We start from the raw sequence: 24846 nt of genomic DNA, 5'->3' as shown, positions 1-24846 counted from the left end.
AGCTTTTGAATTTAAAATGTATTTTTATAAATCTTTTCTGGCTGAACTCTGCCAGTGGCTTAGCTAGATTCAGATGTGGAGTTTGCCTTTTTCTGAACCAAATTACGAAGTCAGCAAAGTGTGTTTTCAGAACTCTTCCACCTCCTTGTCCTCTTTTCTCCCATTTGACTCTGCCCATTTTTCTTTTCCTCCTTTTAGCAAAATCCTCCCTCTTTCTGCCTGCTTATACAATACTTAAGCTCTAGGTCTTTTTTCCATGTTACCTTGTACAGAATTCATCTGACCTATGTCTTCGGACCTTTGCCCTTAAAGCCTTGCTCGATAACTGACACTCATCAGAGAAACTAATCTGGACTGAGCTGCTAATGAATGATAATGGATTAATCCTTCAATGATGTCCTTTCAATTTTTGCATGTCCTACCAGGTACCTTATCCTAATATCAGGAGAAATATGAACATTTTTTATGTCTTAGCAAAGCACCTACCTAAACTTAGAGAAAGCAATACATTGTAACTGTAGAGAAATGTGAAAATACAGAATCACAAAGGGAAAATAGAAATCACTATGTTCAGCATTCAGTTCACTATTGTCAACCTTTTGCAATCCATACCTGAGTCCCTTTTCCATAGAGCGATTATATGCTCATCCACTTTAAAAGGGTTAACACAGTGTTTCTTAACCTTAATATGACACTTAAATGTCAGAAATATTTTTGTTATTAAGTATGGCTTTGGCATTATCATTTTAGAATGGATTCTATAAAATCCTGTCATGAGTACACAATAATTTATTAACTAGTCTCTTATTCTTGCATATTTAGATTATTTTCAAGTTTTTAGTATTTTAAATAATGCTAAAATGCAAACCTATTATGGTGTCCTTGGATTACATGCCTAGAAATGGAAGTGGAATTGATGTGTCACTGGGTATATTTAATATATTTCTGAAACTTTTGATGCAGTTTCTCTTGGTGCTTATTAAATAGTAAGTAGTTGCTCAAATTTTGCAGAAGCAAGGGTGCCTTTTCAGTTCCAGCCTGATTTTTATTAAAAAAATGTACTTTCTATTATAGGCAGATAAACTTGCAGCCATATATAATTAGACATAACAGGTAGATTTCCTTGGATTTGGCTTTCGCCTTTTGGAAAATTGAACTTCTACTTAGCATTGTACAGTTCTAATTTGGGTTAGGAAAAATAAAAAGAAAAAAGAAAAAAATTACTTCCATTCAAGAAACCCTTCAAAAGTTAGACCAATTCTCCCTCCCTCCTAGATTATTTTATAAAGTGGTAGATCTTTTTCTTGTTTGGATGTTGTTCTGTAATGGGGACCAGTACCACCTTCAGATCAGGTAAGTGTGACTCCTACCTTGGTCTCTGCTGAAGAGAGCCTAATTCTGGTTCTCCTGCAGATGTGTTCCTCCTCTTGCCTTCTCGTCAGTAGGCTGAGGAGCTGTACCCACCTGGATGTCATATCCCCCATTCTCCACCCTTTTATACCATGCTCTGGATGACATGACTTTAGAATTGCATGCTTTAAATGCCCGCGTTTGCTTCCCAGTTGCATCCAGATTGTAGACTGTTTGAGGAAGAAGCACTGAGACCATGGATGTGCAGCTGGGGTGGTCACTTGTTATGTGCAGAGACTGCTTAAGGTGTGAGGTGGGTATATAAAAGAGGAAAGGGCACCTCAATTTAGATCCTTGCCCTTGGTTTTGCAAATGTTAGGAGTGAGCCCGAAAGAGAACCTGCTACACCTCTCTTTGTTATTGTACAGATGTCCTGAGGCTATTACCAGGTACCACCAGAGAGCCTTCCAGGCAGAGATTAAGTCATGTACTAGAGCCTGGAGGCAAGGAAGAGGATAGCATATTTGGTTCCGTTTCAGTATCTCATACATGAAACAGGGTGAGAAATGATATGTGGAGAAGCAGATAGAGAATGAATCAAGAAAGACCTTTTATACTATGCTAGGATTATGGGCTTTTTCCCCAGCCAAGGTTTTGAACAGGGGTGATTATCATTAGAAATGGCTGAGGAGTGTCATGGAGGAGCAGGAGCCAAAGATCTGTGCCACTTAGGCTCTTGGTGGTAGTCATCCAGGCCATAGGAGATGGTCATTGATAAAGGACAGCGGCCATGATGACAGTGATAAGACCCTTGCCCACTCTGTAGGACTATTGTGTGACTCAATTCAAGTAGGAAAATGTTATGAAAATTGTTTTGGAAAAGCATATGCAGTTCTCCAAATGTTGTTAGTGTTATTGTTCATAACAAAAATAATTATTGTATTTGTGGACAAAGGACAAAATTGAGATTCCAGCTCATCTCAGTTCTAATGTAAGCAGATATAAAAATCAGCTGAAATGATAACCGTCCTGATGTGAGGTGTCACATTTCCCGAGGGCTCCTTTTTGGGAGCAGGGGGTTCTACTAGTCTTTGGAGATGGTGGTCCAAGTGGAAAGGACAGTGGTATTGGAGTTGGCTGAGCTCAGATTTCAGTATTGATGGGGAAGTGTCCTTGAGGTTTCATGGTCCCTGTTGTCAGTAAGAGGCCTTTCCTTCCATTTGCTGCACTCATGTTCCTGAATCTATAACCTCCCTGAATATGTTTTTCTAGAGGAAATAATCCTTGTCTCTGGTGGTGATATGGAAGGGAATTGGGAGGGAGGAGTCTACATTCTTCATCAGATTTTTAACCAGTCTTGTTGTTTGTAGATGTTTTTGCTTTCTGAGATATTTCATGCTTTCAACTATGAGAGTTCCTGCAGTTCAAATCCACTTTCTTCCTGTTATCATCTGCCTATGAGGCCCTTAGCTTTCAGATTTTCTTGCTTTGATTAGTCAGTAAAGCTCATCTTGTGCTTTCCATCTTTCAAAAAATTGTTGATACCTACATCTAGTGTCATTTTCACTTCTACTCTGTTTATTTTTTGGTGTTGCAAAGCATTACTCTGTTTTCACTCCTTGCTGCCTTCAGAAACTACTCTTTGTGAGTTTGTGGGAGCAAAGAGAAACATTTTTATTCAGCAAGTTTGAATATAGTTAAGTAATAATTTAATGATTGCATGTGTTTAAAGATTTTATAATACATTTTCCTCAGTACCTTCTACAAGAGTTTTAAAATTAATATTTCTAATATTGATATTATTATAGATTGTCTCTCTGTAGATTTCTTGAGAAAATTGAAGTTTCCTTCATTTCTTCATGGGTAGGTTTGGTTTAGAATGCTATTTTTTTTGAAACTTGCCCTCATAGTGCAGAATAGTATAGAAGGTAGTTGGTTTCCCTTTATTAGAAACTGAAAATAGGGATTCCTGGGAGGCTCAGCGGTTTAGCACCTGCCTTTGGCCCAGGGCATGATCCTGGAGTCCCAGGATCAAGTCCCACGTCGGGCTCCCGGCATGGAGCCTGCTTCTCCCTCTGTCTAGGTCTCTGCCTCTCCCTCCCCCCCCCCCCCATCATGAATAAATAAATAAAATCTCAAGAAAAAAAAAAGAAACTGAAAATATGGGATACAGACTGTAATTCTACAGAGATTTCTCTTTCAAGGATGAAGAGGAATTTGAATACATGGAGTTGGTTGAGCAACTCAGGGTCTTACATTTTGATGTGGGCAGGCCAAGTCCAAGGACCTACAAGGGTACCTGCAGGGGGTCTTTGGCTTCACACAGGATGGAAGTCAAACATGAGCTAGCAGGAGGGGAAAGCAGAGTTTGTGGAAGACAGAGAGAGGGCAGATGCAGACAGAGTGTCTGGGAGACTCAGAAAGGAAAGGAGCATGAGTCTTATCTTTGTGATCTGGAGGTTTTTATTGAGGACGATGGTCTGCACATGTCCCTCTAGGCATCCAGGAACCAGTTTTAGAACAAAGATAAGAGATATTTAGATATTTAGAACAAAGATATTCATAGAGCCAGGGGGTCTTGGAGATATCTAGTGCTGGTGGTCTGGGATAAGTGTATGGTCATTCTCACCTGGTCCTTCCTTAGATGTTATTTTTTTCTAGAGCAATCCTTACCTTCTTGTCCCTTACAAGGGGAACATATGGTATTTTCATTACAGGGCCTGTGCATAATAGGGCTGGGGTGCAGATCCTATCAAGAATAGAAGCTGGAAAAGAAGCAAAGGGAGAAAAACAATTTTTCTCTCATGGGGTCCCTTCTGGTTCTCTATCTCAATTTCACACTGGTAGAGGTGAGACGGGGCTCTAGGTCTGTTGTTGCCAGTTCACTGCCTCCTCCTTTATAGGCTTGCATTGAGACACCAAGGAAGGCAAATGGTTTAAACTGGCTCTTTCCAAGTAGCCCTGGACACTTTTATTGAAAACGTAAGGGACTAGAGAGCAGGGACTAGACTGTTTTGTTCACTGCAGTAGCTCCAGCATCCACATGCCTACAGTTGGCACATGGGAGGTGCTCAATAAATCTTTGCTGATTTACAAAATGAATACTTGTAAGGCCTCATTTACAAAGATAGACATTGGACTCAGATTTAAAACATCAACTTCTTCAAAATAATTTCTAAAAAGCAATACTGTCTGGCAAATGCAGAGAAGAGGATGTGTCATAAATAGATCAGATACCTATTACTTTACTTAGTCTTAGGTTCCCATGGTAACTTCATGTTCCTTTTATAAAAAAAAATCTGAATATAAATATTGCTACACCCTGCTACTCTGCACATGTACTTTATAATGTAGGCTAAGGGAGTTTTTATTATAAAATGCATGTGTGTCTGCATTAAATATTCTCACAATTTTGACCTTCCCACTAAGTAGGACGAGCATGCTTGCTCACTGGAATTGGAGTTGAAGTATTTGTGCTGGGAATGACAGTCACATGCGCTGTCTTTTCTCCTTGCTGCCTTACTTTCTCAAATATGGGTGCCAAGCTCTTTGCTGAGAACTTCAATTTGAGAGCTTTTCTCCCAGAGACTCATCAAATACAGGGCTCTGCTGTTCTCGATGCTTTACATAAAAATGTTCAAAAAGAAGAAACTCTATGAAGTAAATGGATTGCATTTGTTTCTTATGGTCCTGTTCCTCCATGTGTGTTCTCCTAGGAATCAGCACTTTTCTTCTTTGGGGCCGAAGGCCTCTTGCTGCCTCTGTCCTTTTGATTCTGTCCTATAGTTTATGCTCCTTTAGTGGCTCCTTATAATTAACTGTGGTCACCTCTTACCTGACCACAGAGGCTAGGCTGGGAGCATCTGAGAGCTGAATTTCTCATGGCAGGTCTGCCATGGACAAAGCTAGGAGGACAGAAAATCAGGCAGCTTCGTCTGTTTTTTATAAGTTCACTCAGTCCGTAGGCTGCTGTATTTCACAGCATGCCATCAGACACATTACCTTCAGCCCCTATCTTGCTGTTTGTCACACCCTATCACACTAGCTAATTTATGAAGGAACCCGTAGCCCCAAAAGGGTTACAAACCCCACTCTCTTTCAGGGCTTTCTCCTCAAAGCCTTGTCCAGTGGTTTCAGCTCACAGATAGTTGGTCAGATGCTGAAATCATTTTGTAACGAGGTCACATCACGCACATTCTACCTTATTTTTCCAGAAAACATGACCCCTTAAAAAGCAAAACATTTGGGTACTAAGAAGTAAGTATCTGCAGGAAGGTTTAGGGAAAAATTGGCTGCCATGAGCTGATTGAGAAGTGGTGCAAAGTTGTAGTTAATGGGAGAGTTAAGGGATTTTTGTTGGTAATTTTCACCAGATGGAACACTGAACCTGTTATGCTTATTGTACCACTTCGGAGCCCTTGATCATTACACTTTCTTATAGGATGATATGGTATGTGTGTATCCTGTCTGCTCCAACAAAACCATATGCTTATGGAGTACAAGGACTGTGTGTTTTCATTGTTTTAAAGTTCCCCATAGGGACACCTTGGTGGCTCAGTGGTGAGCGTCTGCCTTTGGCTCAGGGCGTGATCCCGGGGTTCTGGGATCGAGTCCTGAATCAGGGTCCCTGTAGGGAGCCTGTTTCTCCCTTTGCCTATGTCTCTGCCTCTCATTCTGTGTTTCTCATGAATAAATAAATAAAATTAAAAAACATCTTTCCCATAGCACTTAGGCATTAGTACTTATTAATAATTAAGTGCTGCATAGTAAAGAATGATATATTAATGTATAAAAATGATATCTATCGATACAGGCATAAATCATTATAAATGTTAATGTTTTATATAAAGTATGTGTATTGTCAAGATATATATACATATATGCATGTTACTTTTATGTGTGATATTTGCTTGAAGCATTGGCTAGCCTATGTGTAGTTAAATTGTAATAGTTATCATAATTGGGAGATGATACACCAGGTTTTCTGTGAGTGCCATGAAGCTTTTGTACTCTAAGTGACTTTGTGTTTAGGGGTGTCAGAGAAAACCAGAACTGGTCAGTAGTTCAAGTGGTAAAAATAGACTTTGTTCAGGAACTGTTATAATGGGAGAAGAGAGACCTTAGTACAGAATTGCACTCAATTCTGATATAGTACAGACAATTGGGGGTTTATAGGCAAGGAGCAGGGTAGGATCAGTGGATAAAAATTACTACAAGGAGCCAGCAGAGGGAGGGGGGGATTCCAGCTAAACTGATTTCTAAAATTGGGTGATGCAAAGTTGGACACAGAAGCGCAAAGGCCAGGGCTTCACTGGGAAGAAAGGCAAGAAAGGGAAGAAAGGAAGAAAGAAAGAAAAAGGAAGGAAGGAAGGAAGGAAGGAAGGATATGAAGAAGAAGGGAATTAAATTATTACAAGTAAATTAACTTCAACGGAACCAGGTCAAAAATCGTCCCGGCAACTTCCCGTAAATACCATCCCAGCACTCCAACTCCGCTCCACCCACCCTCACCTCCACCCCCCCACCCCCAATCCCCCCCACTCCCCGCCCCCCCCCCCCACAAAGAAATAGAAAAAAAAGAGGAGTGTTTTTAGGGGGTGGTTGTTGTTTGTACCCCATGGCATTTCTATTGAGTGATAATCTTTCCTTAAGTGTTTTGTGATCAGGAGTTAATTCCATGCTCTATTTCTTTTTTGAGTTGTTTCCTAGTTCTTACATATTTATATTGTAAAGTTTTCAGAAGATCCCATCATTTTGCCATTTGGGGCACAGTGTCTCCATGCCCTAGCATCCTGGGGTTTGCAGACAGTCTAAATAGCTGCCTTCTTTTGAGTGGAATAGGGCCAAATGCTTCATCTAAGTGTATGATTTGGAGAGTATGACCTGTGAGAGGATGCTGTGTTGTTCTTAGAGTGAACTCTGACTCATGTCAATATGTTTGGTGATAAACTACCTGGAGTCTGAAATGGAGAGAAAATTGTCAGAAATTCTATCCTCCACAACTTGTCAGGAAAACTTGTGAAACATAATGAAATAGGCAGAAAAGATTATCAGGTGTCCTGTGTGGTGCCCCTTGCTGAAAGATCAGTTGCTGTAGGAGCCTATACCTTTGTCTTTGAAATATTTCACAACATTGTTGAGTTGTAGGGAATGGATAAATGACTCCTGTCCATGGAAATGAGAGTGCATTTTACCTTTTGGAATGCGTTTGATCATTACCCTCAGACACTTACCCCTCTGTATCTCTTAATTCATTTCACTTTCCTGATTGCTGGCTTCTGTGTGTTCTTTGAATTCTCCTTTGAACTGGTTATAACTTGTTGTTGATTGATAAAATATTATTGCTGATTAACGATAAATAAAACATAATAGTGATAGAATCTTTGATATCTATTAATTCCATATTTGTATGACAAAAATTTTTACCTTTTTAATTGCTCTTTAACACCTGGGAAGTCCCCATTTCCAAGGGATCAATGTAAGTGCTCAAAGGTTAGGTTAGGTCTGTGGCTAGAGTTTTGGGTTATTAGTTGTAAGTCAGTACCTTGAATACCACTCAATATTTGAGGAGTAAATATTGCATCTTTAGTGATTTTATTACATCACACGATTTCTTACATCTTTGCTATGGTGTTTAGAGTTGCCTTCAGAAACAGATTAAAAACAATTCTTTGTTACCAGCCCAGATGAAATAGCCTATTAAATAATTTAAAACCCATCTAGCTTGGGCTACAATCTAAAGTCTTGACCCTAGGTGCTGCCGTCTTCATGAAATAGGCCTGCATTTCAGTATTTTTAAATTATAAATAAACACATTAAAGCTTCCTGTTGCAATCCTAAGAATTTTGTAACATAAGAGTGGTTGTGGCCCCTTAGAGGTCAGTAATCTGGAGGAGGCAGGAGGCATAAAGAACTTTAGGAAAATTAATTGGCAAATAACATCTACCATTACTGCTAGAGAATACAATATGCCTTTGACCTGTTCTTATTGTTGTTTTCATCTTCTAACTGGCAACTTGAGTGGCACAGAGGCAGTGGTAGAAGAGAGCTTTCTGAGCTTCCAATTTATTCTGGGGCCTTCATTTGAAATTCATGTCACAGTTGTCACCATCATTATTTTGCAAAGATGATAGCAAATTACCTGCATTTTACATATGAGGGCCAGGAACTTTTCAGTGGGATATGAAAATAGGAAAGACTTCCTAATACAAATAACTGGGATCAAGAGAAACAAGAAAGTTATTATGTAAGTGCATGGCTGGTCAAAGAATATTCTACAGTGGGGGGTTGTGATAGGCTGAGTAATGCACCCCTGTCCAAGTCCTAATCCTTGGAACCTGTGAATGTTACCTTTAGAGGTGAATAAAAAATCTTGAGATGGGAGATTATCTGGGTAGGACCTAAATGCAATCACAATGGGAGGAGAAAGAAAGCCATGTGTCTACAGAGGCAGAGCCTGGAGTTATGTAGCTGCAAGCCAACAAATGCTGGTAGCTACCACAAGCTGGAAAAGGCAAGGAATCGATTCTTCCCTGGAATCTCCAGAGGGAGCATGACCTAGCTGATCCCTTAGTGATTCTTGAAGACAGAGTTGTGAGAAGATATCTTTGTTGTAAACTGCTAAATTTGTGGTATTCATTACAGCAGCCATAGGATAACCAGTATAGATTTTGCTACCGCAAGTGGGGAGCAGCTGTAACAAATACCGGAAAATATGCAAGTGGCTTTAGAATTGAGTAAGGAACAGAAATTGGAAGAATTTGAAGGCACATTATAGGCATTATATACATTATAAGCCTGGATTGCTTAGAACAAACTGTTGGCAGAGACATGGATATCAGAGACTCCACTAGCAAGAACTCAGTAAGGAGCACAGTAGAAAAAGCTGAGATTGTCTTAGAGAAAATGTAAACTGCCATAAGTGCAATGTTGCTAGAAATAGTAAAGGTGCTCCGGGTTAGGACTGAGAAGAAGATGAAGAATATGCCATCAGAAATTGGAGGAAAGGTGATCTTTGTTATATAGTAGTAGAAAAGATAGCAGAATTTTCTCCTGTGGTTGTGTGGAATGCAACACATTATAAGCGACGAACTTGGTTATTTCCAGAGAAATAAAACCAAGAAGGTTTCTTCTTGCTGCTTATAGTAAAATGTGAGAGGAAACTGGCAAATTGAGGGGAAAATTCTTAAACAAAAAGGAAACCAGACTTGATGATTTGGGAAATTCTCATTTTGTCCAGATTGGAAAAGATGCTAAAATTAGGAGACTCACAGTTGGAAAACTACACTATGGAGAGAAAGAAGCTCAAGAGTGTGTCTGGAAAACGTTTTTCTAGTGCTAAAGAAATGAGATGTATGACTCATGGGTCTCTTTAACCACCTCAGCAGAAGCCAGGAGTAAGGATAGGACTGTCCAGGAAAGATCTATGGAAGATCGTCCATCGAATGGCATGAATCCTATAACATGCACAGGAGACCCACAGGTTTTTGATAACATCAGCAGAGATACTGCCAGCTTGAACTGAAAGGATAGAGGTAGATGAAATTGAGGAAGGCTATTGGAATCCTACAATTTTATAGGCAAGAAACAGCCTAATAGAATTGTTCTGCTGCAAACATGTTCTACTTTTCAGAAAACAAAACAAAACAAACCTATGAATTATTCTGAGGGTGGAGCCCAGGGCCTCATGTTAGAGCCATTAAACTATAGTAGATTATTTCTAGGCCTTGAAACCTAATGGAATCTTCCCTGCTGGATTTTGAAATTACTTGGAACTGCTGACTTATTTCTTCCCTTCCTCCCTTCTAGTTTATCTCTTTGGAATGAGAACATCTGTAACTGTTGTTAAGGTCCAAACCCATTATATTTGGAAGCAGGAACACAGGTCCCAGATAGAGAGGAATTTTGCCCCACTATGGATCATAACCAGAGTGACCCCATACCTGATATAAAGGATTACATTTGGGATTTTTGAGCTGATGAGATGCAGATGAGGTTTTAGACTTTGAGTTGATACTGTAATGGGTTGAGACTTGAGCTGATGTTGGGATATGGTGAAGGTATTTTGTATGTAATAGGGATATGCATCTTTGGGGCCACAGGGTAGACTGTGATAGGCTGAATAATACCCCCCTCCCCAAGCAAAGATATGCATGTCCTCATTCCTGGAACCCATGGATTATTTTTTATGGATAAAATGACTTCGAAGATGTGAATAAGTTATGATGGGGAAATTATTTTTTACTAAGTAGATCCTAAATGTAATCGCAAGTCTACTTATAAGCTAAGTGAAATAAGTCAATCAGAGAAAAACAATTACATGGTTTCACTCATACATGGAATACAAGAGATAGTGCAGAGGACCATAACAGAGGGGAGGAAAAATTGAATGGGAAGAAATCAGAGAGGGAGACAAACCTTGAGAGATTCTTAACCCTAGGAAGCAAACTGAGGGTTGCTGAAAGGGATGTGGTAGGGGGATGGGGTAACTGGGTGATAGGCATTAAGTAGGGCACATAATGGAGCACTGGGTATTTTATGCAACTGATGAATTATTAAAAACTACATCTGAAACTAATGATATTTCTGTACTCTTGTATTCTGTTTGAATATGCGACATTCTTAACATGACTGGTAGACTGTATAACCATCAGGCTTTTATTAGAAACTTTTACCACTCCTTCTATCTTAAAACAGTAACTTTCTATTTTAAATAATGTAATCTATGGCGTTATGTAAACTGAGAACACTGATAAATAAACACAAGGCCTGACTTCTGCTCTCAGCTATGCTACCCACTAGCTGGCTATCTCACCCAGTCTGCCTTTCAGTTGAGCAATGGGAATATTATTAATGATCCTTCCTCAACCATATAATTGTTAATGAGTATTTAATGATATAGGTGTATGTGAAAAATATTAGATAAATAATGTATGGTTCTATAACATTCAACTATTATGTTCCTTCTAGTTATAGCAAAGCTATGATGAGCTTTTTTGCATGGAAATCACTGACCACATTAAATATTTTTTCCCTCAGATTAGATGCTAGTAGAGGGATTTGGGGTTCAAATTTTTGAACACTTAAAAACTTTTGATACCTACTGATCTACTTCTCTCCAGAAAGGTTGTACCACTTAAGTCTGTGATTAGAGACACATGGGTTCTCCTTTTACTGTCATGTAACCTTAGAAAGCTTTTAAACATTATTTTAAAATGTTGTGCCAACTTGATGAAAATTGCATTTCTTTGGCAAGGTTTAACTTTTTTAGTTTGCATTGATTTTTAATGAATTGCATATGTTCTTTGAACATATTTCCAAATAATTGTCTTTTTCTGGACTGGATTTTGGAAACTCAGGATGGTTAAGTCAGTTAACCTTTGTTGTGTGTGTGTGTGTGTGTGTGTGTGTTTTTACCAGTTTGTTTTGTTGTTTACCTTTTAGTTTATGATGACTTTTGTGTTTACCTTTGTAAGCAATTAAATTTAGTGAACTTTTATTGGTCTCTCATTTGGCTGCTTTTATGGACTTTTTTTTTAGATGTGTGGATTTGCCCTTAACTGACAGTAAGGCATATTTGAAATTCAGGATCCTGTCAACTTAATCTCAAATTACCTGTTGTCAAGCTTGGTCAAAAAGTTTGAGTGATGAAAAAATGATTGCCTGAAGTTTATACTAGATTTTATTTCTGGGGGAGAATCTAAATGTGGCAAAAATCCTTTGCTTCCAGCCTGGTAATTCCATCTTCTCTAACTTAAGATCCCTTCTCATTTTATCGTAAACGCATGCAGAAATTGAAGTAGAAAAAACAGAGACTTGGACAGTTTGTGTCTTACCACATCTCCACTAACACCTTTCTCTCTATCATCCTTTCTACCCTCACTATCCTTAGTAAGGATAATAATTCTACCATTTGTCAAGTGCTAACTCAGTGGAGCCTAACATACCTAGCATTTTACATACATTATCTTAATTTCCAAAACAACCATACAAGGTAGGAAATATTATTCTCATTTTCCTAATGAAAAATGGATGCTTCGAGAGGTCAAGTGGCTTGCCCAGTATCACGTAGATTGTACTTGGTATAATGGGATGTGAATTCAAACCCAGACCTTTCCATTTTCAGAACTCATTTCTTAACTGGTATTCTTTCCATGTGCACACATGCCCACAGATGCAGACACATGCACACACACACACAGATACCTTCCCACCTCACACACTTGATTTTTGATGTTGATATGACTTGAGATTTCTATTTGGTCACTGATACAGTCAGGGAGGCAAAATAGAGTGGTTAAATCCAAACAGCAATATCCAAGATATTAAACTGAGTAAATAAGACATTGAACTGAAAATATCTGGAGAGAAGGTTTAGAATTTCCTTCCTTCTCAAAATGCTCCAATGACATCTGTTCTTGTTTGCCCTTGTCCAAGCATCTCACACATGTAATGTGCTTGGGCCAGGGGAGGTCACTGTGAAAATTTCACAGCATTCAAAGGCTAGAGATAAGTGGGTTGGTCTTAATTTGGCATTTGTCATAAATGTCTGTGATTGATGACGGCCTGCTGTGGTAGATGTATATGGAGCCTGGGAACGATGCTTAAAAACGGCTCGTCTTTTACTAGCCTCTGGATGATTAATTATTATACATGCTGTTAAATTTTAGACAGAATGAGAATTAGGTCAGTGGGAATAGTTTTCTTCTTTGGAAAACCGGGAACAGTGGTGGCATGCAGTTTCCTAGTATTAGTTAGCTCTTAGAATATCTATCAATTCTTTGGAGCTTAAAAAATCTGTAAAAGAAACAGGTAAGTGTTGCCTTTTCAGGGAGGTGAGACTTAAGGTCGATGGTCACAGCTTGAGAGCATCGACTGTCCCTCATCATATCCTCACTGCCTACTGATCATTTTTGATAAAAACAAAAAAACAAAAAACCCAAAGCCCTGCTTGGTGTAAATGGAATAGGGAAAGAATAAGAGAGTCAAGCAGAGAGGAGTTTGGAATCAGGCTTGCACACAAGTTGGGGGTGATTCAGAAAGCAGTTGTCCCATTAAAACTGGCTCTAACCAAGGCTTGTTTTTGTGATTGTTTGCAGAAAGATTACCACTTTGAATACACAGAATGTGACAGCAGTGGCTCCAGGTGGAGAGTTGCCATTCCGAATTCTGCTGTGGACTGCTCTGGACTGCCTGACCCAGTGAGAGGCAAAGAATGCAGTATGTTTTGACTTTTCGACCATTCCTTTTCTTGATTGCACTATAGCCCTTCAGCCCAGGAAGTTAATTAAAATAAATATAAGAGACTTTGGGAAAAATACACATAGAGCATTGATGTCTAGCAGAGCAAAAGCTTCTTAACGCTCAGTGCCCTTACACCTGAAGTCTGAAATGAGACACAGGCAGTATTAAAGGATGCTGCATTTATGTATTTATTTTTAAAAATTCTGTTTAAAATCTGATTTACTGTCGTAATTGAAACTCTGGAGAGCAGAGTGGCAATCTCTCTTCAATGGAGTCTTTTTCTTTACATTTTATTTTTGATTTTTTAAAAAAGATTTTATTTATTTATTCATGAGAGACACAGAGAGAAAGAGGCAGAGACACAGGCAAAGGGAGAAGTAGGCTCCCTGCGGGGAGCCCTATGTGGGACTGGATCCTGGATCCTGGGATTACGCCCTGGGCTGAAGGCAGACACTCAACTGCTGAGCCACCCAAGCATCCTTTTTCTTTACATTTAAAAAAAAGTTTTAAAAAACTTTGGGAAAATATAAATAACATAAAATTTTACCATCTCAGCCATTTTTGACTGTACAGTTCTGCAGCATTACATACATTCACATTGTTGTGCTATCTTCATGAACATCCATGCACAAAACTTCGCCATTTAGCAATGGGTTTCTTTTTTGAAGCCGAAGAAATCGTGTAATTTGTCGTTTTAGTATAACCTACAGAGAAATGGTTTAGATGGTAGAATTGATAAGTATTACATTCAGGAGCTTGTCATAGCAATTAAACAGGTTGGAAGTGCAACAGTAGGAATTAAGAGAGAAATGGTTATTAAATTTGTTTTCATTGGTAAACTCTGTTTTTTAAAAATCTTTTCATTTGGTGAGTGATAGGTTCCTGCAGTGAAGTAGTCTCAGGGAAGATTGGAATTCAAAGCTGAAAATAAGACAAAGAGAGGTTTTTTGGTTTTCCTGCTATCTCTCAAATGGTCTTCCTAAAAGCTTAGTTTTTCTGTTTCCAAATAAAAAAGCAAGTAGATAAGCATATTATTAAATGACAACTAATTCCTTCCCATTCATAGAATTTGTGTCTCTTACTGGCCAGAGGAGTATTAAATAGGTTGTGTGTTTACTGATAAAAGGGTGACAGGAAGACAGCAGTAGTCTCGTGGGGAAAAGTAGTGGAGAAAACCATTTATTTTTAGCAAATGATACTAAAGAAATACAGAGAGAACCTGGGACCCTTGTAGCCAGGTAAAGAGTTCAGTCTAGTAAGACTCAAGAGGATAGTGGGGTCAGATTAGAATAAGACCTCGGCCCCCTGTGCAGAAAGAGTGTTAGCTCTCAGTAAGGGAGGATTTGTGCACAAAACACAGTCTAAAAATACCTATGGAGTTAGCTTGTTATAAAATGTTTCAGTTACTTTTCTAGAAAATCTGTGTATCGTTTATTATCTATATTTACTTTTTACTTGTGGGCTAATTCTTTGGTTCCCTTGTGGGGACAGGGTGGACTATCTAGCCATTATGAACACTAACCCTCATCTAGGTGATATGCTGGTGCTGGCTAACATGGCTTTGAAAGCTGATTATTAGTTTGAAATAGGCTTGGGTGGAGTGTTTTACACCATGGAAATTGGTGAATGCTACAAATCATGTGCCTCTCTGCCCCTGAAAGCTATTTGTTAAACATTTAGTGGTGTACCACTGATTATATTTATTGGCCAACGATTTAAAAATCTGTGGTAGATTGATGCTTAAATAGGAATTATTTCTATTTGAAAATGGCCAGGGAAATTTTTTTTGGCATGTTATTTATTATAGTCTTCCACAGATAATGTTATGAATCTGGTACTGCAGCTGGAACATTTCTACAACATTGACTAATAATCAAATAACTATTAGTTATTGTAACTACTTACTTTAAAAATGATAATACTTATGTGGTGGCTGGGGACATTTTTTATCTTGGCATCTTGTCCAAAATCTGAATTTTCAGTGATTTCTGTGTAATATGATTATGTCTGCCCTAGAAACTGTTGGTCTGGCCTCTAAAATGTGACGTTTTCTTCTTATGGTAAAGGCATGCAAATATAAATTATTTTAAAATGCACAAAACCCATAACATATCTAAATAACTTAGAAGCTTAGTTAATTCATAGCATTACACATGGTGCTTATCACATTTCTAGTCATTAAAGTACTGCAGAAGGCAGTTATGGTAATAACGGAGTATTTCCTCAGTGGCTTAGATTTTCTGTTGCTAATAATAGCTGTCATTTCTCATGCACTGATTGTATGCTAAACTCTGCGTTTAGTGCTTTACATCATTCTCCCATTGTATCCTTAAACAACCCTCTCACATAGATATCAGTGTTTCCATTTTTATTGATGAGAAAACTCAGAGTTAAAGAAGTGAAGTACCTTACCACAGGTCATAGACCAGGATGTGGCTGATAGGTCTCATTCCAGAGCCTGTCTCTTTCCTACTGATTGAGACCACCACTTCAGGATGGCGGGCTTGCAGGGTCCCATGTGAGAGATGTAGAGCACTGTTGGTGGATATCTTCAAGGAAAAATTGTAGAAACTCTTGTGCTTCAAGGACAAAAGAAGATATGAGAATCATGGTTCAGGAATGGCATGCTTCTTGCAAACGGCACCTGAACAATGCCAAGACCTTGGATGGTGAGTGATGCCCATAGGTGCTAGACTCAGCAGTTAAGTAAGCCATAGTGATATGGTCCAGCAGTTGGGTCACAAAGAAAAAGAAAATAAAACTATGGCATGTGGCAGCTTCAAGTAAGTGAAGAATATCTAGGGGAATGATTATGTAGGACTTAATTTTCCCATATCTCAATGTCTCTAAATGAAGTCAAACCCAGTTTCAACTCAGTTGAAATTGCTGTAGACTCTTCAGCTATTGAAGTGGGGAGATTTTTTTTTCTTCCTTATCAAAAGGAAGCAGTATAGGCCTTTCCATAGGAAAAGGCTTATAGGACTGTTGAGGCAGCAGTTGTAACTTTTTCAAAAAAATTGATGGGCAAGCTATATTATATAATCTTTATTTTTAAAAAATCATATTAAGTCTGGCTGCTAGGCTTCTCTTTAAGTGAAGTTAATGAAGTTCGTGTTGTGCTAGAACCCTGGGTGGTGTGTGAGCTGGAGCTTCTAGGGCTCCAGAAATAGGACGGAGAGGCCTCTGGTTATTAACTGACACTGGTCCCCATTGTCCTGCTATCCCCTCTGCTGCGGAAAGCTCCTCAGTCTCTTAGATAGCACTGCTCTAAGAGCAGGCCACTTATATGCCCTCATATCCAGATCTTTGCTGCTTCTCCAAAGCCCTGGTGCCAAGAGTCCTAAGTTTGTGGGTATCCCCCATCATTTGAGGACTTGCCATCACTAGACACAGCTTGCAGACAGCATGCCATTTCCAAACTGTAACACGCTTTGCCTTCTCCCAGAACAAGGGGATATAATCCCCCCCTGCCCCACTCTATCTCTTCTCCACTATTGCATCACTTCACTAAAATCTTCCCTTGACCCTTTGGCGTCTCCTTGACCTTCTTAGATCATCAAAAACAGTAGTCTTTTTGGAATACTTGCCTAGGTGGAGGATACTTTCTTTCTCATCCCTCATCTCTTCCTCCTTCTCCTTCCCTCTCTTCCCCCTCTGTCCTACCCTCTTCCTTTCTGGCTATTGCTATCACATTGGAGAAAAGGCCCTTTTGTTTCAAACCAGACCAAACCAAACCAAACCTTAGAAATAAAAGCCTGGGGGCACCTGGCTCAGTTGGTTAAGCATCTGATGGGTGATTTCAGCTCAGGTCATGATCTCAGGGTCCCGGAATCAGGCCCGCATGGGGCTCTGAGCTCGGTGTGTGTGGAGTCTGCTTGTCCCTCTTCCTCTGCTCCTGCCCCTGCTTGCTTGCTCTCTCTCAAATAAATAAGTAAATAAATAAATAAAATCTTTTTAAAAAAGTAAGAAAAGAGAAAAGCCTGGCTACTGCAAATGGGGACAGAATTCCTCTACTTATTTCGATACATATTTTCAGGCAAATCTAGAGTACTGAGGGGGAAATAAACATAATGAGCTATCTCTTCCTCTTGGGAATTATCTTCTATTGCTTACTCCCTCAAATATTATAGTCATTGTGTGACTTTGAATTCAACCATAACACACTTTTCTAATTAGGGATGACTATTGAAGATAGCTATCATTCTATTTAGTATGTTGTCATCATATGGATCATAATCTTATGGGTACTTCTTAATCTTGTACTTTAGTATTTGTACAAAGATCTAATATTTGGTTTTCTTGGATCAAAATGTGCTACTATGCAAAGTAGAAAAAAAACTTGAGTATCAATTTTTTCCTTTTTCTTTATTTCTCTCAGATCTGTATTATTACATATTTATAAGCAGCATAACTCATGACATTTTGAGTCAAAGCTTTTGATTTCAGTTGAGATGTAAAGAAAGAGGAAGGATTCTCAGGGTGAAAGAGTTAGTTTTAACTTTCTGAGTGGGAGATTGAGAAATCCATTCCTTGTCATTGTAACTCTTGCTAGTGTAGGCTTTTTCCCAGGATTCAGTTCCTGGTTTGTTTCTGTTCTGTGAAAAGTTGTGACTGGTACAGTGGCAAGCGCACATGGGCGCACTGAATACAAGAGCACTAAGTGCCAATCACATACCATGCTGGAAGTCTGTTCCATGGAATTCTAACCTGAAGAAATACTTCATGTTAAAGAAAAAAAAGAGTGTTTCAGGGTATTCTACAGTAAATACGAGTAAGTCTGGAAAATGGTGAATCGCCTCATGGAGGGATGCAGTGAGCATTTTCATATTAAAGTCTTTGAGAAACCTAATAAACGTTTACAGAACATTTCCTGTGCATTTAGTGCATCCTGTTTTACTCAGAGTTTGCCAAGTTTAATTGATTACAGGCCTCTTTTACCTAATGTGTAGTTGAACCCTACAGGCTAATTTCTGCAGTTAGAAGTTTTGGAAAACACAGGTGTAAACACATGTGCCTGGCTAATTTAGTAATTTTTATTTTTATTTATTATTTTTTAAAGATTTTATTTATTTATTCATGAGAGACACCAAAAGAGAGAGAGGCAGAGACACAGGCAGAGGGAGAAGCAGGCTGCATTCAGGGAGCCTGATGTGGGACTTGATCCTGGGTCTCCAGGATCACACCCTGGGCTGCAGGCAGTGCTAAACTGCTGTGCCACCAGGACTGCCCTAATTTAGTAATTTTTTAAAAAGATTTTATTTATTTATTTATTTATTTATTTATTTATTTATTTATTTATTTACTTACTTATTTGAGAGAGAGAGAGAGATTGAGAGAACGAGTGGGGGGAGGAGCAGAGAGAGAGGGACAAGCTGACTCTACTCACTAAGTACAGAGCCTGATGCGGGGCTCCATCTCATGACCCTGAGATCATGACCTGAGCCCAAACCAGGAGTCAGTGGCTTAACTGACTGAACCATCCAGGCTGCCACTAATTTAGTAAATTTTTATATGGTGCAACTTATACTAGATTTAACTAATTTCATGTAAGTTCTTTGCTCTACAAAGTTCATTTGCAGCCTTGCTATGTTGGTGTCTAGTTAAAGACCCCCCATGGGGGATGATATACACCTGAGATTAAATTTCAGCTCTGCAACCAACTTGCATGTCTTGGGCAAAATATTTAATTCACAGCTATTTATTGAGCTTTAATTCATTAACTGAACAAACATCTATCATTTCCGATATTCTTGACAATAGGGCTCCAAAAATAAACTTCAAAAGATTTCTGTTTTCCATGACCTTTCAATCTAAGAGCAGATGAGTAAATAAGTTACTTATAGTATAGGGGCAAAGTGAATGTAAGAGAAATACCCGAGGTGATCTTACCAAGGGAGAGATAGATGACTTCTGCTTGCAGGAAGAGGGCTCACAGTGAAGCAGATGTTAAGTTGAAGTTCAGAGTCATCTGTTCTCGGCTGAATAACCTTCGAAAATTATCTAAGCCTTGGCAGGTTCATGTGAAAAATTGTTAACTGAGAAAGAATTATTACTGAAAAATGGTTCCTGTGAAAAATCCCATACTGAGGATTGAGTCAATAAGTTGCCATATTTAATGGGCCATATATGTTAATTGTCTGATGATCTCTGAAGCAAATCCTGAAAGAAGTTCTAGAATTCAGTGATGCAAAGTGGCATTTGAGCCATAGGAAACATGGACAAAGGTGAAGATTGGAGGCAGCACTGGGTCTACCTGGGTGGTTTGTAAGAGCTGCATGGCTGGCTGTTGGAGAGCATGAGAGGGGACAGAGTTTCTGGCAAATCTCACAGGCTCCTGCGTGTCATACCAAGGACTTTGAATTGGAGACAGCTATTCGTGGGTGTCTGAGGGAGTTAAATGAGTTATATATAACCAATAGTGCCAGGGATCATAATTTTAACATAATTTAATAGTAATAATAATAATGTAAAATTATAATAGCCAATCTTTATTTGCTACATGCCAGGCACAATTGTAATACATTATACATATTCACTCACATTCATTTAGGCATCACCATAGCCTTGTGAAGTAGGTACTTGGCAGAATGGGGATTTGAACCCAGGCAGTCCAGCTCCTGAGTTCATGTTCTTGACTCCAATGGTGTCTTGACTCTTAGGAATTTACTACACTTTGCACTGAATAAGTGTTAGTCCCTCTTCTTGAGACATCCATGCTCACCTAACATTTATCTCTTGTCTGAAATGTGATGCAAGGTAATATATGGATAACCAAATGATTGAAAAAAAAAACATGTAAAAGGCTCAGATATATTGCCTTGTGGATAATTTTAATGGATTAATAATGTTGTGGATTTCATTCTTATTTGTGTGTATTTCTCTGAAAGGTAAAAGAATAACTTTAAGAATTTAGGCACACTTGTAGTTATATGCTCAAACACAATGAGAAGTTGGTTAGTTAGTGCTTTTTCCCCTGTGCTTAGAGTATTGTTGGTGCTTAATACATACAATATACTTTCATCATTTAATGTGTATTTAAAAAATTGATACTTCCTTGAACTATACAAATTCTTAATTTAGAACAGAGTCCTTTTTCATTCATTTGTAGAGAAGAAGCTGTAACCTTCTCATGGCTCCTCAGAAAGCTCCAAAACCCTAGAATGTTTGTGGATTAGATACCTACCTGTGGTGTCCTAAATTAGAGACTGACTTCCCTATTTCATTCTATAGGTGAAACACAGAGATCTGATCAGATTTGTGAAAATTAATCCTATATGGAAAAGGACAGGCACATTTTGTCTTTAGTTGGCTTTGTTTGGTATGCTGATTCTCAAGTTCCAAGCAGGAAGGGTTGAAGTTAATGGGCTTAGCAAAATACCAGTAGTAGGCAAAAGACCTGAGCAAATAGGATTATGAAAAGAACAGCTCAAAAATCAAGCTTGACATCATGTGTGGTGTTTGGTGGGAGCTACGGTTGAGGGAGGTTCTCTAAAACATATTTTATCAGGAGGTGAGAGAACTCCGTTTTTAAAACTGCAGAATCAAGGGTAGCAAGACGATGAGGGAGTAGAGGGTGACGGACACCTTCTACGGAAGAGGAAAAGTTCAGAATGATAAGAATCAAAGTGTTAGGACATAATTGGAAGTTGAGAAAACTGATTTCACAAATGCATTGTTCTGCCCCCTTTGATGACCTCATCAAGTAGTCTGAACATTTTCCTTCCTCTGACCTTTGCTGTTGTATTTTTTTCTATAAAACTTATGTCATCTTGTACCCGATGGACTGGAATTGGTCTTTTTCCCCATCAGACACTTAGGTCAGGAAGCCACACTAAAATCCATTTGTTATTTTTTTTTCCAGGATGAAAACTATCTTAGTTAGGTCTTTCTTATAAAAGTTAGAAACTTTTTTTTTTTAATTTTTAAAAATATTTTATTTATTTATTTTTGAGAGACCCAGAGAGAGGCAGAGCCATAGGCAAAGGGAGAAGCAGTGGGGAGCCCAATGTGGAACTCGATCCCAGGACACCAGGATCATGACCTGAGCCAAGGGCAGATGCTCAACTGCTGAGCCACCCAGGCATCCGAAAAGTTAGAAACTAATTTAATGAGGGTTGTTATCTGTCCTGTTACACAGATTGGTTTTCCTGCAGGAGTTGGTAGGTTTTCTTTTGGTGGGGGAGGGGGACGGATATTCTGGCCCATCAGTCCTTGAAGAAGCTCAGGGACAGTCATATAGTCCTACCTGACAGGGTTGTGGGAGGATCCATTTACTGGACAGGATGTTAGAGGTGAGAATTCATTTTCAGAGATGTGGAGGCAGTGCTTTCACTAAATACTCTTTTTCAGAGAATAGTGACTTAGAGAACATTAGCCAGAACTGGTTTGTTTTAATCTACTTGTTTATATGTCTCCTGTCTCACTTTCATTTTTGTAAAAGGAGATATAAAAATAACTTTTCTTTTCTTTTTTTTAAGAATTTCACCTTACACAAATAACTTAAAAAGGTAGTGTTCCAGTGTTCTCTTCATCAGTAGCCCTGAGAGAGGAAAAAGAAGAGTTGAGATTTGCTAGGTTCAGTATTGTGTTTGATTTCTCATCAATGCCATTTTCTACTTTCTTTTGTATTCTCTGAGAATTACAATAATAAACCTGGCAGGCACTTGAAGTTTTAATTATTTGATAACGATAATTGATGGGCCGAATGATTAATGAAGGTAAAATTTATCATTTTTGAGACCCATAAACTACACATTATGTACCTGTTTGTACTGCCCTCAATGGCAATGAATAATAATGGTTGCAAGAATATCCTTCTGGTGTAGTCAATAATAACAGTGTCTACAGCTTTAACCTTATTTTTAAAATTTCTTCTATTGATCTCATTTAGATGAAACTGAACACTTAAGAAAAACATATATTTACTTGTCTTGTTTCTGGAAGTGATTTAATTATTTATTCCCATAAATGTGTGTAATTATTTTTTATTTAGCTATTAACTTAACAGATAAGATAGATTTTACAGTGAATTTAGCTTAGTGAAAAAAATTTTGAATCTATTTTGAGGAAGATAAGTCTAGACTAGATTAGAATAGAAACTCCATCAGAGTAGGGATTGTTTCCAAAATATCTTTCGTGTCTAGTGTTTGCCAACCAAATATTAGGTACTCAAGAAGTATTGGTTGAATGACTTTACATTGTATAGGCCTGCTAATTCATCAGCATCTTATTAAAAATGGAAAATTCTTGGCATGTCTGGGTTGACTCAGTCAGTTAAGCATCAAACTTTTGATTTTTGTTCAGGTCATGACCTCAGGATCGTGAGTTTGGGCCCAGTGTGGAGCCTACTTAAAATTTAAAAATAATTGAAAATTCCTTTATTATTATTTATTATTGCTGCTCACTGTTTAGAAAACAAATTTCAATAATGAGTAATCTTGAATTAAATAGAAAAATGGATGAACAATAAATAAATGTCATTGATAGTTATCATCTTTCAAAGCATGGGGTCTCTGGAGGAAGACAAAGCAAAATTAAAAGGTCCTTGTGATGAAGAGATTAAATATATATTCTTTATTGTTGGGCATAAATCATAGATGATAATCAGCATAGAAATGATTAATTCGGTAGCTGTTATTTAGTACATTGTGCTGGGTGATGGCATGATCATAGTGATGCTTTGAATTTTCATGTCCTTTTCACTGTCAGAGTGGTTTCTAGTATCTTATGGGACCATAGAAGTCAAATGACGGAAGTGAAGTATTATTCTCATTGGAATGGGAACAAATGAAGGCATACAGGGTTAAGTAAATTGCAGCAGCTTTTTGCCATTTGGTGACAGATGAATATAAATGCTTCTTTTCCAGATCTGATTCTTCACACCTACATATTTCAACCTTTACAGACTCAGAGTAGCAGAAATAGAGGTCAGAAAAGAGGCATAAAGCTGAGAAAAAGAACACTCAGTTTAGCACATGACCTCTTGGTTACAGTTGAGACTTAAAGAAGATGGATTTTTTAACATCACTCTTTCTCTGAGTGCTTAGGTAAAATATTGTGAAATCCCAGAATGAGCCTACTGTTAAGTAGTGTGTGACCTTACGCAAATAAGGTTTTTCTGTTCTTATGTCAGAGCTTTAGAGTCTGCTTAACTTTAATTCAATTCAGATACTTTAGGATTTTGAGATTGTTCAAGCAAAATCGTATTTATTGTAGAAGTGACTAATTGTTCAAATGTAACCTAGTCTACTGACATTTACCACAGTTAAAGCAACTACTTACAATAACTGTCTATGATCCTGATTTTGTTGAAAGGATCCTATATTATACTCTAAAGAAATCTGAATGAAAACAGTGTCGTGCCTAAGATTTAGAAACTTTTATAATCCAACAAAAAACCAGAGGCCAAGAAAGCAGTGTTGAAGTTGAAAGTGGACTGGCTAAGATGGAAGATATAAGAAAAGGGAAAGCTGGTCATCTTTGATCACATAATTATTTTGAGGAGATACAAAGTCATCAAGCCAGTGGCAGAATTCTTATTGTCCCAGGCCCCTAAATTGTATTATTAATAATTACCGTTAATGTACACTGAGTACTTTTTGGCAAGCATACTGCTACATGCTTTGAATCCCACAGCAATTCTTTGAGATGTTATTACTATCTTCCTTTCACACATGAGGACATTGAGACTTATGGGAGTTAGCAACTTGCTAAAATATTTCATGAATGTGTGTTTTAGGAATGATATATTAAAAATTCCACAAGGTTTCTGAGGGTGGAGAATAGTTATTGCTCAATATGTACAATAATGAATATTGTTCAACAATTCAAGACAGGAAATGGAGAATGATGTCAAATATAATAACGGATTCATTTGGAATTCCATGACCTTTTTGCTTGGCCTACATTGAATTTTCTAGGGACATCTGCTTTGGAATCAGACCTAAATTTGAGTATCAGTTCTGCCCTAGGGTACCCTCCTAATTGGGTTATTTAAATGTACTGTACCTCATTTTCCTCATCTGGTAAATGGGTATACTATCTTTCTCCTTCACAGGTCTGTTATAAACTCCCTATTATTTATGGATTTCATATTTGCAAATTCACCTACTTTATAAAATTTATTTGTGACACCCCCCCCACACACACACATCAATATGGGTAATTCTTTCATAGTATTTGCTGACATATACAGAGCTTTAAAAATTTGAGTCAACTGATCACATGGTCTCAGCTGAGGAAAAACAAGGTCAC

General features: G+C 38.2%; 1 protein-coding gene across 3 annotated transcripts in view; it reads left to right on the top strand.

Annotated features, from left to right (window-relative positions):
• ELAPOR2 (endosome-lysosome associated apoptosis and autophagy regulator family member 2) overlaps positions 1-24846 on the top strand; it is a 170852-nt gene that overhangs the window by 68724 nt on the left and 77282 nt on the right. For all 3 annotated transcript variants that reach the window (XM_038556669.1, XM_038556670.1, XM_038556668.1), the window contains exon 2: positions 13449-13569. The gene's annotated coding sequence lies outside the window, so the exon portion shown is untranslated. The remainder of the gene's footprint in view (positions 1-13448; positions 13570-24846) is intronic.

Source organism: Canis lupus, chromosome 14 (genome assembly GCF_011100685.1).
Source record: "Canis lupus familiaris isolate Mischka breed German Shepherd chromosome 14, alternate assembly UU_Cfam_GSD_1.0, whole genome shotgun sequence".
NCBI classification, from domain to species: domain Eukaryota; kingdom Metazoa; phylum Chordata; class Mammalia; order Carnivora; family Canidae; genus Canis; species Canis lupus.
This window is presented reverse-complemented; position numbering and strand designations above follow the sequence as displayed.